Genomic DNA, 13,856 nt, shown 5'->3' on the forward strand with positions numbered 1-13,856 from the left:
AGACTCCGTCCAGATGATTAAAATATCATCAATGAAGCGGTAGTAGGCCAGGTCCAACATACCTTAAATGGGACAGTTTCCATCCAAAACACATAAAGAACTCTATTATCTATAGCCAAGCCATCAGATACAATCGTATATGTTCCAACCCCATGGATAGAGACAAACACCTTGGTCGCCTCAAAAAGACCTTTTTGAATCAGGGTTACCATCCAAGAACAATTGAAAACCAAATTACAAGAGCCACCAGATTGTCAAGGAATCACCTGCTACATTACAAAGCTAAAGAAGAAAATAACCGAGTGCCTCTAGTAGTCACCTACAACCCAAATCTGGAGGTGCTAAGGGGAGCTGCACGGAAATTACAACCTTTACTACAAAAAGATGCCCGATTAAAATCCATTTTTCCAGACCCCCCACTTCTGTGTTTTAGGCAGCCCCCAAATTTAAGAAGCATCATCGTCAGAAGCTCCCTGTCCTCTCCAACAGCTGGAGGAACCTTTCCTTGCAACCAGAAAAAATGTAAAACCTGTCCATTTATAATGACCACGGACAAGATAAAGATCCCCAATTCACATCAGGACTACAAGATCCCAGGTACTTTCACCTGCATTACATCTAATGTGGTGTACTTAATTATTTGTACTAAATGTCCAACTGGGGGTCTGTATGTGGGGGAGACAGGGCAAAAGCTTAGAACAAGGATGAATGCTCATCGTCACACAATAAGAGAAAAAAGAATGGATCTACCTGTGGCAAAACATTTCTGTATCCCTGATCACAGCAGCATGGATATGAAATTACTGGTATTGAAAGGTAACTTCACATCTCAGAGAGAGAGACGAGTTTGGGAGTACAAATTTATGACGAACTTTGACACTCTCAGTGCTGGAATGAATGTGTCGCATGGATTTATGTCTTTTTACATCAATTAAGGAATTTCCTTTTAAAACCTTGCGGGGCAACACAGAACTAGACCCCAATCAGAGGACCATAAAACATCCAGACTCCTTATCTATGAACTGGTCCAATGTTTATATTTATGTTTCTCCCTCTCCCATATTGATAGTTCTGCTTCACGTCACTTGTCTTATCTATTGCATTTTTTCTAGGCTGTATTGTGCATAAATATGTGACTTCAGATTTTGTATTAGTCTAGCCTGATGAAGAGACCTGAGTAGTCTCGAAAGCTTGCAATGTGTTACCATCTTTTCAGTTAGCCATTAAAAGGTATCAACTACTGAGGACTCTCAATCCTGAATATTTTTCCAGCTCATTCCAATGATTTTCTATTGGGTTCAGGTCTGAAGATGTGCTATTCCACTACAGGACCTTTAAATGTTTCTTACGGAGCCACTGCTTAGTTGCCCCGGCTGTGTATTTTTGGTCATTGTCATACTGGAACATCCAGTCATGACCCATCTTCAGTGCTCTTAATGAGGGAAGGAGGTTGTTGGCCAAAATCTCACAATACATGACCCCAGCCATCCCCCCTTCAATATGGTGAAGTCATCTTGTCCACTTTTCAGAAAAGCACCTCCAAAGAGTGATGTTCCCCTCACCATGCTTCACAGTTAGTTAGGACGGTGTTCTTGGTGTTGTACCCATCCTTCTTCTTCCCCAAAACACGGCGAGTGAAGTTGATACCAAAAAGTTCTATTTTGGTATCATCTACCACATGACCTTCCCTCATACCTCCTCTGGAACATTAAGATGGTCATTGGTGAACTTCAAACGGGCCTGGACATGTGCTTGTGTGAGCAGAGGACCTTGCTCTCTTCGGGTCATTGCAAAGGTCCTCCAGTGTAGTTTTAGGCTATGTGCCCACGTAGCGATTCTTAAGCAGAATATTCCTGAGCAGAATCGCACACCCTGCTCCCAGGAAAACGCATGCGGTTTTTGACGCGCTTTCTTAAGCTTTTGTCAAGCGTTTTTGCATGCGTTTTCCCATGCGTTTTTGCCCATACAATTGATGGTATACGGAATCATGGGCGATTTCCGCAAAATTAATGAACCTGTTGCATTTTTTACCGCTAAGCGATTCCACAGCGATAAAAAAAGCACCATTGGCACAACATGTGTGTTTTCAATTATAATTGAATGGAATGCTTTTCTTAAGTGTTTCCGCTGCAGAATCGCGCGTTTAAAAATGCCGCGGAAACGCTTAAACGCTAGGTGGGCACAAAGCCTTAGGCTGATTCCTGACCGTTCTCAGAATCATCCTTACCCCACGAGGCGAGAATTTGCATGGAGAGCCAGACCAAGGAAGATTGACAGTTATTTTGTGTTTCTTACAATTTCTAATAATTGCGCCAGTAGTTATTGCCTTCTTATCAAGCTGCTTGCCTATTGTCCTCTAACCCATGCCAGCCTTGTGCAAGTCTACAATTTTGTCTCTAGTGTCCTTAGACAGCTCTTTGGTCTTGGCCATAATGGAGAAGTTGGAGTGTGATTGAGTATGTGGACAGGTGTCTTTTATACAGGTAACGAGTTCAAACAGGTGCAATTAGTACAGGTAATGAGTGCAGAGTAGGGGACTTCTTAACGAAAAACTAACAGGTCTGTGAGAGCCGGAATTCTTGCTGGTTGGCAGTTGATCAAATAGTTATTTCATGCAATAAAATGCAATCATTTAAAAATCATACAATGTGATTTTCTGTTTTTTATTTTTAGATTCTTCTCTCACACTTGAAGTGTACCTACGATAAAAACTACAGACCTCTCCATTCTTTGCATGTGGGAAAACTTGCAAAATCAGCAGTGCATCAAATACTTATTTTCTCCACTGTAAGTACCTAATTATACCCACCTTTTTTATGAGTTCTTTTCTATGATTTAGTTTGGTTCCCTTACTGCCTTCATCTCCCTTTAACCTTTCCTGCCTTTGGCCGTAATAGTACACCCACGTTGGACTCCCCCTGTTTGGTGCAGGCTATGGTGCTGAGCTCACACTTTTCCGGCACATGACAGCTGATCTTCATTGCGATTCACCCACGGCTGTTAACTAATTAAATGCCGCTGTCAGTCTCTGACATTGGCATTTAACTAATGCTTAATGGAAGAGCGTCGTAAGTCCCGCCCATCCGTGACCCCGTCCCATGAACGCGGGTCACCGATGGGTTGACATGACAACCAGACATCTGAAGCAGACCTATATGGTCATCATTGCTGGATTGCTATGAGCACCATCCCGTGGTCAGCGCTCATAGCAAGTGAGCATTTCCGCTACATACAGACGATTTGACCATTGCCTGTGTGTAGCAGAAACGATTGAAGCAGTGCAGCTTCTAGTCTCCCATGTAAACTATTGAAGCATGCAAAAAGTTTTAAAAAATGTTCACCCCATTCAAAATAAAATAATAGAAAAATCAAATAGACACATATTTGTTATTGTTGCATTCAAACTTGCCAGATCCATCAATATAAAAAAAAGAATTAACCCAAACGGTAAACGGCGTAAGAAGAAAAAAAATAAAACCATCAGAATTATGCTTTTTGGTCGCCGCTACATTGCAATAAAATGCAATAATGGGTGATCAAAAGATTGCATCTATACCAATATGGTATCAATAAAAATATCATCTCGGCACACAAAAAATAAGCCCTCACCCAGCCCCATATCACGAAAAATGGAGACACTATAGGTCTTGGAAAATGGCGCAACTTTTTTTTTTTTACAAATTTTGGAATTTTTTTCCCCCATTTAAATAAAAAAGAACCTAGACATGTTTGGTGTCTGTGAACTCATAATGAGCAAGAGACTCATAATGGCAGGTCAGTTTTAGCATTTAGTGAACATGGTAAAAAAAAATCAAAAAACAACTGTGGAATTGCACTTTTTTGCAATTTCACCATATTTGGAATTTTTTTCCTGTTTTCTAATACAAGATATGTTAAAGCCAATGGTGTCGGTCAAAAGCACAACTTGTCCCACAAAAAACAAGCCCTCATATTGGCCATATGGACCACAAAGTAAAAAAGTTATGGCCCTGGGAAAAAGGGGAGCAAAGAGCAGAAATTCAAAAACTGAAATACCCTTTGTCTTTCAGGGGTTATTATTATTATTATTATTATTATTACTATTATTATTATTATTTTATTATTATTATAGCACCATTTATTTGGCACTTTACATTTGAAAAAGGTATACATAATAAAAAAAGTTCAGCAACCTTAACCCCTTTCTGCCATCTGATGTACTATCCCGTCCATGGGACCTGGGACCTTATGCCCATGGACGGGATAGTACGTCATAGCGATCAGCGGCGCTGACGTAGTGAGCGCCGCTGATCGCGGCTGGGTGTCAGCTGATTATCACAGCTGACACCCGGCACTATGTGTCAGGGGCGGTCACGAACCGCCCCCGACACGTTAACCCCTTGCACACTGCGATCAAACACGATCACAGTGTACCGGGGTTTAGGGAAGCATCGGGAGCGAGGGGGCTCCCTCCATGCTTCCCTGAGACCCCCGCAGCAGCACAATGTGCAGCGCTGCTGCGGGGGTCTCCTTCCCTGCAGGTTCCCGGATCCAAAATGGCGGCGCGGACCTTCAGGGGCCTGCAAGGAGCTGGCTTCCTCAGTGCCTGCAAAGTGCAGGCACGAGGAAGCCTTCTGCACTGCCTGTGACAGATCGCTGATCTGTCACAGTGATCTGTGATGTGACAGATCAGCGATCTGTCACATGACAGTTATGTCCCCTCTGGGACATTGTAATAAAGTAAAAAAAAAGTGTAAAATAATTTATAAAAAAATCGCTAAATAAATAATATAAAAAAATTCCCTAATTTTATTTTTTGGAAATAAAAAACAAAACAATAAAAGTACACATATTTAGTATCGCCATGTCCGTAACGACCCACCCTATAAAACTGTCCCATTAGTTAACCCCTTTATTGAACCCCTTAAAAAATAAAAATAAAAAACGAAGCAAAAAATAAAGCTTTATCATTATACCGCTGAACAAAAAGTGCAATAACGCGTGATCAAAAAGACGTATATAAATAACCATGGTACCACTGAAAACGTAATCTTGTCCCGCAAAAACGTGCTGTCACACAGCGTCATCAGCGAAAAAATAAAAAAGTTATAGCTTGCAGAATAAAGCAATGCAAAAATAATTTTTTATATAAAATAGTTTTCATTGCATAAAAGCGCCAAAACTTAAAAAGAGACATAAATGAGGTATCGCTGTAACCGTACTGACCCGAAGAATAAAACCGCCTTTATCAATTTTACCGCACGAGGAACATTGTAAACGCACCCCCCAAAAGAAATTCTTGAAATGCTGGTTTTTGTTCATTCTGTGTCCCAAAAAAATCAGAATAAAAAGCGATCAAAAAGTGCCACGTGCCCGAAAATGGTACCAATAAAAAAGTCAACTAGTCCCGCAAAAAATAAGACCTCACATGTCTCGGTGGGTCAAAATACGGAAAAATTATAGCTCTCAAAATGTGGTGATGTAAAAACTATAAAAAGCGTCTTTTAGCGTATGACAGCTGCCAAACATAAAAACCCGCCATATATAGTAAATCAAATCCCCCTTTATCACCCCTTCAGTAACAGTAAATAACACTTTTTTTTAATTTTATTTATTTCCATTTTCCCATTAGGGCTAGGGCTAGGGTTAGGGCTGAGATTAGGGTTAGGGGTGTGTTGGGGTTAGGGTTGGAGTTAGAATTGGGGGGTTTCCACTGTTTGGGCACATCAGGTGCTCTCCAAATGCAACATGGCATCTGATCTCAATTTCAGCCAATTCTTCGTTGAAAAAGTCAAATGGTGCTCCTTCCCTTCCAAGCTCTGCCATGCGCCCAATCAGTGTTTTACCCCCACATATGGGGTATCAGCCTACTCAGGACAAATTGCAAAACAACTTTTGTGGTCTAATGTCTCCTGTTACCCTTAGGAAAATAAAAAATTGGGGGCAAAAATATCTTTTGTGGAAAAAAATATGATTTTATTTTCACGCCCGGGCGTTATAAAACTTCTGTGAAGTGTATAACGTGCTCATCACACATCTAGTACTCACCACACATCTAGATACGTTCCATGGGGGGTCTAGCTTCCAAAATGGGGTTACTTGTGGAGAATTTCAACAGTTTAAGCACATCAGAGGCTCTCCAAATGCGACATGACACCCGCAGACCATTTCACCAAAGTCTGCATTCCAAAAGTCACTACTTCCCTTCCGAGCCCTGACGTGTGCCCATACAGTAGTTTTCTCCCACATATTGGGTATCAGCATACTCAGGACAAATTTGACAACTTTTGGGGTCCAATTTCTCCTGTTACCACTGGGAAAATAAAAAAATTGGGGCCTTTATTTTTACGCCTGGGCATTATAAACTTCTGTGAAGCCCATGGGGGTTCAAAGTCCTCACTACACATCTAGATAAGTTCCTTTGGGGGTCTAGTTTCCAAAATGGTGTCATTTTTTTGGGTTTCCACTGTTTTGGCACTTCAGGGGCTTTCCAAACGCGACATGGTGTCCGATCTCAATTCCAGCCAAAAAAGTCAAATGGCGCTGCTTCCCTCCCGAGCTCTGCCATGCGCCCAAATAGTTGTTTACACCCACATATGGAGTATGGAGTATCAGCATACTCAGGACAAATTGCACAATAACTTTTAGGGTCCTGTTACCCTTGGGAAAATAAAAATTGGGGTGAAAAGATCAGTTTTGTGGAAAAAATATGATTTTTTTAATTGTACCGCTGTACGTTATAAACTTCTGTGAAGCCCTTGTGGGTTCAAAGTTCTCACCACATATCTAGATAAGTTATTTGGGGGGTCTAGTTTCTAAAAATGGAGTTACTTGTGGAGGTTTCCACTGTTTCGGCACATCAGGGGCTCTCCAAACGTGACATGGCGTCCGATCTGAATTCCAGCCAATTTTGCATTTAAAAAGTCAAACGGCGCTTCTTCCCTTCTGAGCTCTGCCAATGCGCCGAAACAGTGGTTCCCCCCACTAGAGTTGAGTGACTTTGATCGGATCGGGTTTCATGAAACAAAATTTGTTTCAGATGAAACTCATCCGACTAGGGCAAAAAAAGTCAGAGTTGCGTCCGAAACCCGACCCCAATGCAAGTCAATGGGAAATAAAAGTCGGCATTGAGCGGATGACATTGTGCTGATGTAAGGTAAACATGTGGGAAATGTTATTTATTAAGTTTTTTGTGTTCCATATCTCTGTGATTTAAGGGCAGAATTTGAATTTTTCAAAGTTGGAAAATTGCGAAATTTTCACCAAATTTCAGTTTTTTTCACCAATAAACGCAAGTTATTTGAATGAAATTTTACCACTAGCATGAAGTACAATATGTCACGAGAAAACAATGTCAGAATCACCGGGATCCATTGAAGCGTTTCAGAGTTATTACCTCATAAAGGGACAGTGGTCAGAATATTAAAAATTGCCCGTTAATGAATGTGCAAACCACCCTTGGGGGTTAAGGGGTTAAACAATACAAGTCATGACTGGTACAGGAGGAGAGAGGACCCTGCCCGCGAGGGCTCACAATCTACAAGGGATGAGTGAGGATACAATAGGCAAGAGCTGGTCGTGCAGTGGTTTGATGGATCGATGGTTACTACAGGTTGTAGTCTTCAGGTACCTTTTGAAGGTTTCCACGGTAGGCGAGTCTGATATGTTGGGGTAGAGAGTTCCAGAGTAGGGGTCATGCACTGGAGAAAGCTTTTATATGATTGTGGGATGAGGCCATAAGAGGCGAGTAGAGAAGGAGATCTTGTGAGGATCGGAGGTTGCATGTAGGTAAATACCAGGAGACAAGGTCACAGAAGTATGGAGGAGACAGGTTGCAGATGGCTTTGTACGATATGGTTAGGGTATTGTACTGGAGCCTCTGGGTAATAGGAAGCCAGTGAAAGGATTGACAGATAGGAGAGGCTGGGGAATAGCTGGGGACAGGTGGATTATTCAGGCAGCAGAGTTTAGGATAGATTGGAGGTGTGTGAGAGTGTTAGAGGGGAGGCGACAAAGTAGGAGGTTGCAGTAGTCAAGGCAGGAGATGATGAGGGCATGCACTAGAGTTTTTACAAATTCTAGGTTGAGGAATGTGCGGATCTGGGAAATATTTTTGAGTTGAAGTTGGCAAGAAGTGGAAAGAGCTTGGATATGTGGTTTGAAGGAGAGATCAGAGTCAAGGATAACCCCGGGGCTGCAAGCTTGTGGGACTAGAGAGAGTGAGCAGCCCTTTACTTTAATGGATAGGTCTGTTGGAGGAGTCAAGTGAGGTGGGGGAAAGATGATGAATTCTGTTTTGTCCATGTTAAGTTCTAGAAATCTAGTGGAGAAGGATGAAATAGCGGACAGACATTGTGGAATTTTGGTTAGTAGGGAGGTGATATCTGGTCCAGAGAGGTAGATGTCACGATTCATGCTGGATTGTGACAGATAAAAGCACATGTAACCTTTTTTTTTCCTTTAAGCTGTTTGCTTAAAGGTAGTTTTGCCTCCGGTGGCCATTAGGGTCATTACACAGTGGTGTCTTTTGTTCTAGTTTTGCCCCCGGTGGTGGCTAGTATTATTACACAGGAATCACTAGCAGATTTTATGGCTCTGGCTCTTGCCTAAAAAGGAGAGTCAGGTGGTCTCACTCACTGTGGGTGATATTGGTCATTTCCAACCATCCTTGGTGGAGGAAGGAGCTAGAGAAGAGTTCCTTGCAGCTCAGTCAGAGTCCTGGTGTGGAAGTAGCAACAGTGAGGAGTTCCTTTCAGCTCTGACAAAGCTTTGATGAAGTAGCAGCTATTCAGGAGGAAAGCTGCACTCAGGTGCTGGACTCTGTTGCTGGGAGCAATAGCAGCAGAGCAAAGCTAAGTGTTTTTTCCCTGTTTGTAACTTTCCTTATGTGTGTTTTAGTGCAGTGGTGGGATTAGTTTCTGCACTGTCCAATTCATTAGAAAGGGATAGGTGCAGGGCGAGCTAGGGTTTTTAGGTATCCTGCTCGTCACCAGGTGCGGAACCTGCCTAGGGACCATCAGGAGTGTAGAGACACTGACTCAGGGGAGTGCAGGAGGTCTCCACGTCCCCATTCCCTATTGCAGGTCCCTCCATTGTATCGGTTTCCCAGGTGTTTCCCTTATCTCTGTAATCTCGCCCTGCTGGAGGTGGTGTATCCAGATACACGTGTAACTATTGAAATTCGCCTGCTGGAGGTGGTGTATCCTGCTGCACGTTTCTTTGTTTAAATTCGCCCTGCTGGAGGCGGTGTATCTAGGGTCACGGGTGTCATAGAAATTTGCCCTGCTGGAGGCGGAGTATCCAGTCACCCGTGACATCACAGTAGATCTGTGTATCATCAGCATAGAGGTGATACTGAAAGCCATGAGATTCAATGAGCTGTCCGAGGCCGAAGGTGTAAATGGAGAAGAGCAGGCACCCTAGGACTGAACCTTGCGGGACTCCGACAGATAGGGAGCGAGGTGAGGAGGTGGTGTGTGAGTGGGAGACACTAAATGTCCAGTCTGTTAGGTATAACGTGATCCAAGATAGGGCCAAGTCAGTGATGCCAAGAGATGAGATGGGTTAATAATATGTTGGTTGCATTGAAATTTAAGGTGCATCTATGTATCTCTATTCATTTACATTGAACACTATATCAATAGAGATATATAGAGCGATTTAAGGGTTAATCGATAGTGAGCAGGGTCTCCATTACTGTTTATTATCTAGGTTGACAACCTCCGCAGCTAGTCAAGACCAATTACTGGGAATTTCATTAGGGTATTAGTAGTGTCCGTTTTTTGTATACTCTCAAATAGAGCTGTATCACATTAGTGCCCACTTCTGGCTCTATTGACGTACGTTTTATTGTGTGTTTTGTCTTTTTTTGTGTTCTTGTTGTGGGATTTTGTTTTCAGCGTATATTTAATAAATCAATTTTTATGTGAGACGACCAAAAGTGAAATCAACATATATGGCCATGAGCAAATTGATGGTAACTAGTGATAACAAACTGCCTGTATAGTAACACACTGCATCATCAGAATCTGTATACATTTTAAAATTAAACATAGTCCAAAATAATCAATTTTGGGGGGCAGATGCCTGCCAGTGTTTAAACACATACAGTGTGTATGGAAGAAGCAATGCTTAGTGGCTTTTAAACAAGTACTGCTCCAAAAATTATCAATTTTTTTGGAGTTGCAATTTGTTTCTTTTTTTTGGAAAGTAGGGAAGCAATGGCTTCCTTTAGTCATCAAAAAATATTCCTGTTTTAAAAGCAGAAAAAGGGTTGTTGTAGCATTTATTCTGTGAAGAGTAGGGTTCCTTTCCAGCAGCATAGGAAGGCAGGAGCCTATGGGAACAAGGTCCCAGGTATCTGCTGGAGAAAAGGTACAGTCCAGGTCCAATGTCCTGATGTAATTTAGGTTGGGTGCATAGACAAAAAGAGGGAAAGAGAATGCTAGATAAATGCAATTTGAGTTAAATTCTAAGGGCAGAGACACACTGTCGTATTTCTTGTGCGATAATCGCATCGCACTGTACGGACTGGCCGGCACCTCTCCTTACCTGAGCATGACAGTGTGATGGATTACTATGCAGTTTTCAAGCTCAGGTCAGGAGAGCCCTCTCTACCCAAAGACCAGAGTCACACTACGGACAAGTGCTATGTGAGAAAAAATTGTATAGCACTCGGACTAATGTTAACCTATGGGGCAGCTCCCATCATCCGTTTTTTTCTCTCCCGTATTATACGTGGTAAGAGAAATCTCAGCATGCTGCGATTTCCACCATATCTCAGCCGAGACTTGCCAATGCAAGTCTATGAGGTCAAGATAAAAATGGATTACACACGGACCATGCATGTGACTTGCGAGAAATACGCACAGGTGTCCTTTAGAAAAGCAATTCAGTGCGCTATACTGTAAAATCACACAGACAGGTTATAAGAGAATAGATAGAATACATGTATACACATAGTATAGGTGTATATATACAGTGTTTTGCGAAAGTATTCCACCCCCTGTAACTATTCAACCTTTTCCCACATATCATGCGTCAAACATAAAGATTCCAAATGTAAATTTTTGGTGAAGAATCAACAAGTGGAACACAATTGTGAAGTTGAGCTAAATTTATTAGTTATTTTAAATTTTTGTGGAAATTCAAAAACTGAAAAGTGGGGCGTGCAATATTATTCGGCCAATTTAACATAATACTTTGTTGCGCCACCTTTTGCTGCAATTACAGCTGCAAGTCATTTAGGGTATGTCTCTATCAGTTTTGAAATTCTTGCCCATTCTTCCTTGGCAAACAGCTCGAGCTCAGTGAGGTTTGATGGAGATCGTTTGTGAGCAGCAGTTTTCAGCTCCTTCCACAGATTCTCGATTGGATTCAGGTCTGGACTTTGACTTGGCCATTGTAACACCTGGATACGTTTATTTGTGAACCATTCCATTGTAGATTTTGCTTTATGTTTGGGATCATTTTCTTGTTGGAAGACAAATCTCCGTCCCAGTCTCAGGTTTTTTGCAGACTCCAACAGATTTTCTTCAAGAATGTTCCTGTATTTGGCTTCATCCATCTTCCCATCAATTTTAACCATCTTCTCTGTCCCTGCTGTAGAAAAGCAGGCCCAAATCATGATGCTGCCACCACCATGTTTGACAGTGGGGATGGTGTGTTCAGGGTGATGAGCCTTTACACCAAACTTATCGTTTAGCATTGTTGCCAAGAAGTTCGATTTTGGTTTCATCTGACCAGAGCACCTTCTTCCACATGTTTGATGTGTCTTCCAGGTGGCTTGTTGCAAACTTTAAATGACACTTTTTATGGATATCTTTGAGAAAAGGCTTTCTTTTTGCCACTCTTCCATAAAGGCCAGATTTGTGCAGTGTACAACTGATTGTGGTCCTATGGAGAGACTGTCCCACCTCAGCTGTAGATCTTTGCAGTTCCTCCAGAGTGATCATGGGCCTCTTGGCTGCATCTCTGATCAGTCTTCTCCTTGTTTGAGATGAAAGTTTAGAGGGACGGCCGGGTCTTGGTAGATTTGCAGTGGTATGATACTCCATCCATTTCAATATGATCGCTTGCACAATGATCCTTGGGATGTTTAAAGTTTTGGAAATCATTTTGTATAAAAATCCAGCTTTAAGCTTCTCCACAACAGTTTCACGGACCTGTCTGTTTTGTTCCTTGGTCTTCATGATGCTCTCTATGCATCAAACAGAACCCTGAGACTATCACAGAGCAGGTGCATTTATACGGAGACTTGATTACACACAAGTGGATTATATTTATCATCACTAGACATTTAACACAACATTGAATCATTCAGAGATCCACAATGAACTTCTGGAGTGAGTTTGCTGCACTGAATGTGAAGGGGCCTAATAATATTGCACGCCCAACTTTTCAGTTTTTGAATTTCCACAAAAATTTAAAATAATCAATAAATTTCGTTCAACTTCACAATTGTGTCCCACTTGTTGTTGATTCTTCACCAAAAATTTACATTTGGTATCTTTATGTTTGAAGCATGATAAGTGGGAAAAGATTGAAAAGTTCCAGGGGGCCGAATACTTTTGCAAGGCACTGTATATATACTGTGTGTGTGTGTGTGTGTGTGTGTGTGTGTGTGTGTGTGTGTATATATATATCAGTGAAACACATATATGTGTGTGTGTGTGTGTATATATACAGTCATGGCCAAAAGTATTGACACCCCTGAAATTCTGTCAGATAATATTCAGTTTCTTCCTGAAAATGATTGCAAACACAAATTCTTTGGTATTATTATCTTCATTTAATTTGTCTTAAATGAAAAAACACAAAAGAGAATGAAGCAAAAAGCAAAACATTGATCATTTCACACAAAACTCCAAAAATGGGCCGGACAAAAGTATTGGCACCCTCAGCCTAATACTTGGTTGCACAACCTTTAGCCAAAATAACTGCGACCAACCACTTCCGGTAACCATCAATGAGTTTCTTACAATGCTCTGCTGGAATTTTAGACCATTCTTCTTTGGCAAACTACTCCAGGTCCCTGATATTTGAAGGGTGCCTTCTCCAAAGTGCCATTTTTAGATCTCTCCACAGGTGTTCTATGGGATTCAGGTCTGGACTCATTGCTGGCCACCTTAGAAGTCTCCAGTGCTTTCTCTCAAACCATTTTCTAGTGCTTTTTGAAGTGTGTTTTGGGTTATTGTCCTGCTGGAAGACCCATGACCTCTGAGGTGGACCCAGCTTTCTCACACTGGGCCCTAAATTATGCTGCAAAATTTGTTGGTAGTCTTCTGACTTCATAATGCCATGCACACGGTCAAGCAGTCCAGTGCCAGAGGCAGCAAAGCAACCCCAAAACATCAGGGAACCTCCGCCATGTTTGACTGTAGGGACCGTGTACTTTTCTTTGAATGCCTCTTTTTTCTCCTGTAAACTCTATGTTGATGCTTTTGCCCTAAAAGCTCTACTTTTGTCTCATCTGACCAAAGAACATTCTTCCAAAATGTTTTAGGCTTTTTCAGGTAAGTTTTGGCAAACTCCAGCCTGGCTTTTTTATGTCTCGGGGTAAGAAGTGGAGTCTTCCTGGGTCTCCTACCATACAGTCCCTTTTCATTCAGATGCCGACGGATAGTACGGGTTGACACTGTTGTACCCTCGGACTGCAGGGCAGCTTGAACTTGTTTGGATGTTAGTGGAGGTTCTTTATCCAACATCCGCACAATCTTGCGTTGAAATCTCTTGTCAATTTTTCTTTTCCGTCCACATCTAGGGAGGTTAGCCACAGTGCCATGGGCTTTAAACTTCTTGATGACACTGCGCACGGTAGACACAGGAACATTCAGGTCTTTGGAGATGGACTTGTAGCCTTGAGATTGCTCATGCTT

Source organism: Dendrobates tinctorius, unplaced genomic scaffold, assembly GCF_039654945.1.
Source record: "Dendrobates tinctorius isolate UK_male_01 unplaced genomic scaffold, ASM3965494v1 ptg000231l, whole genome shotgun sequence".
In the NCBI taxonomy this organism is placed as follows: domain Eukaryota; kingdom Metazoa; phylum Chordata; class Amphibia; order Anura; family Dendrobatidae; genus Dendrobates; species Dendrobates tinctorius.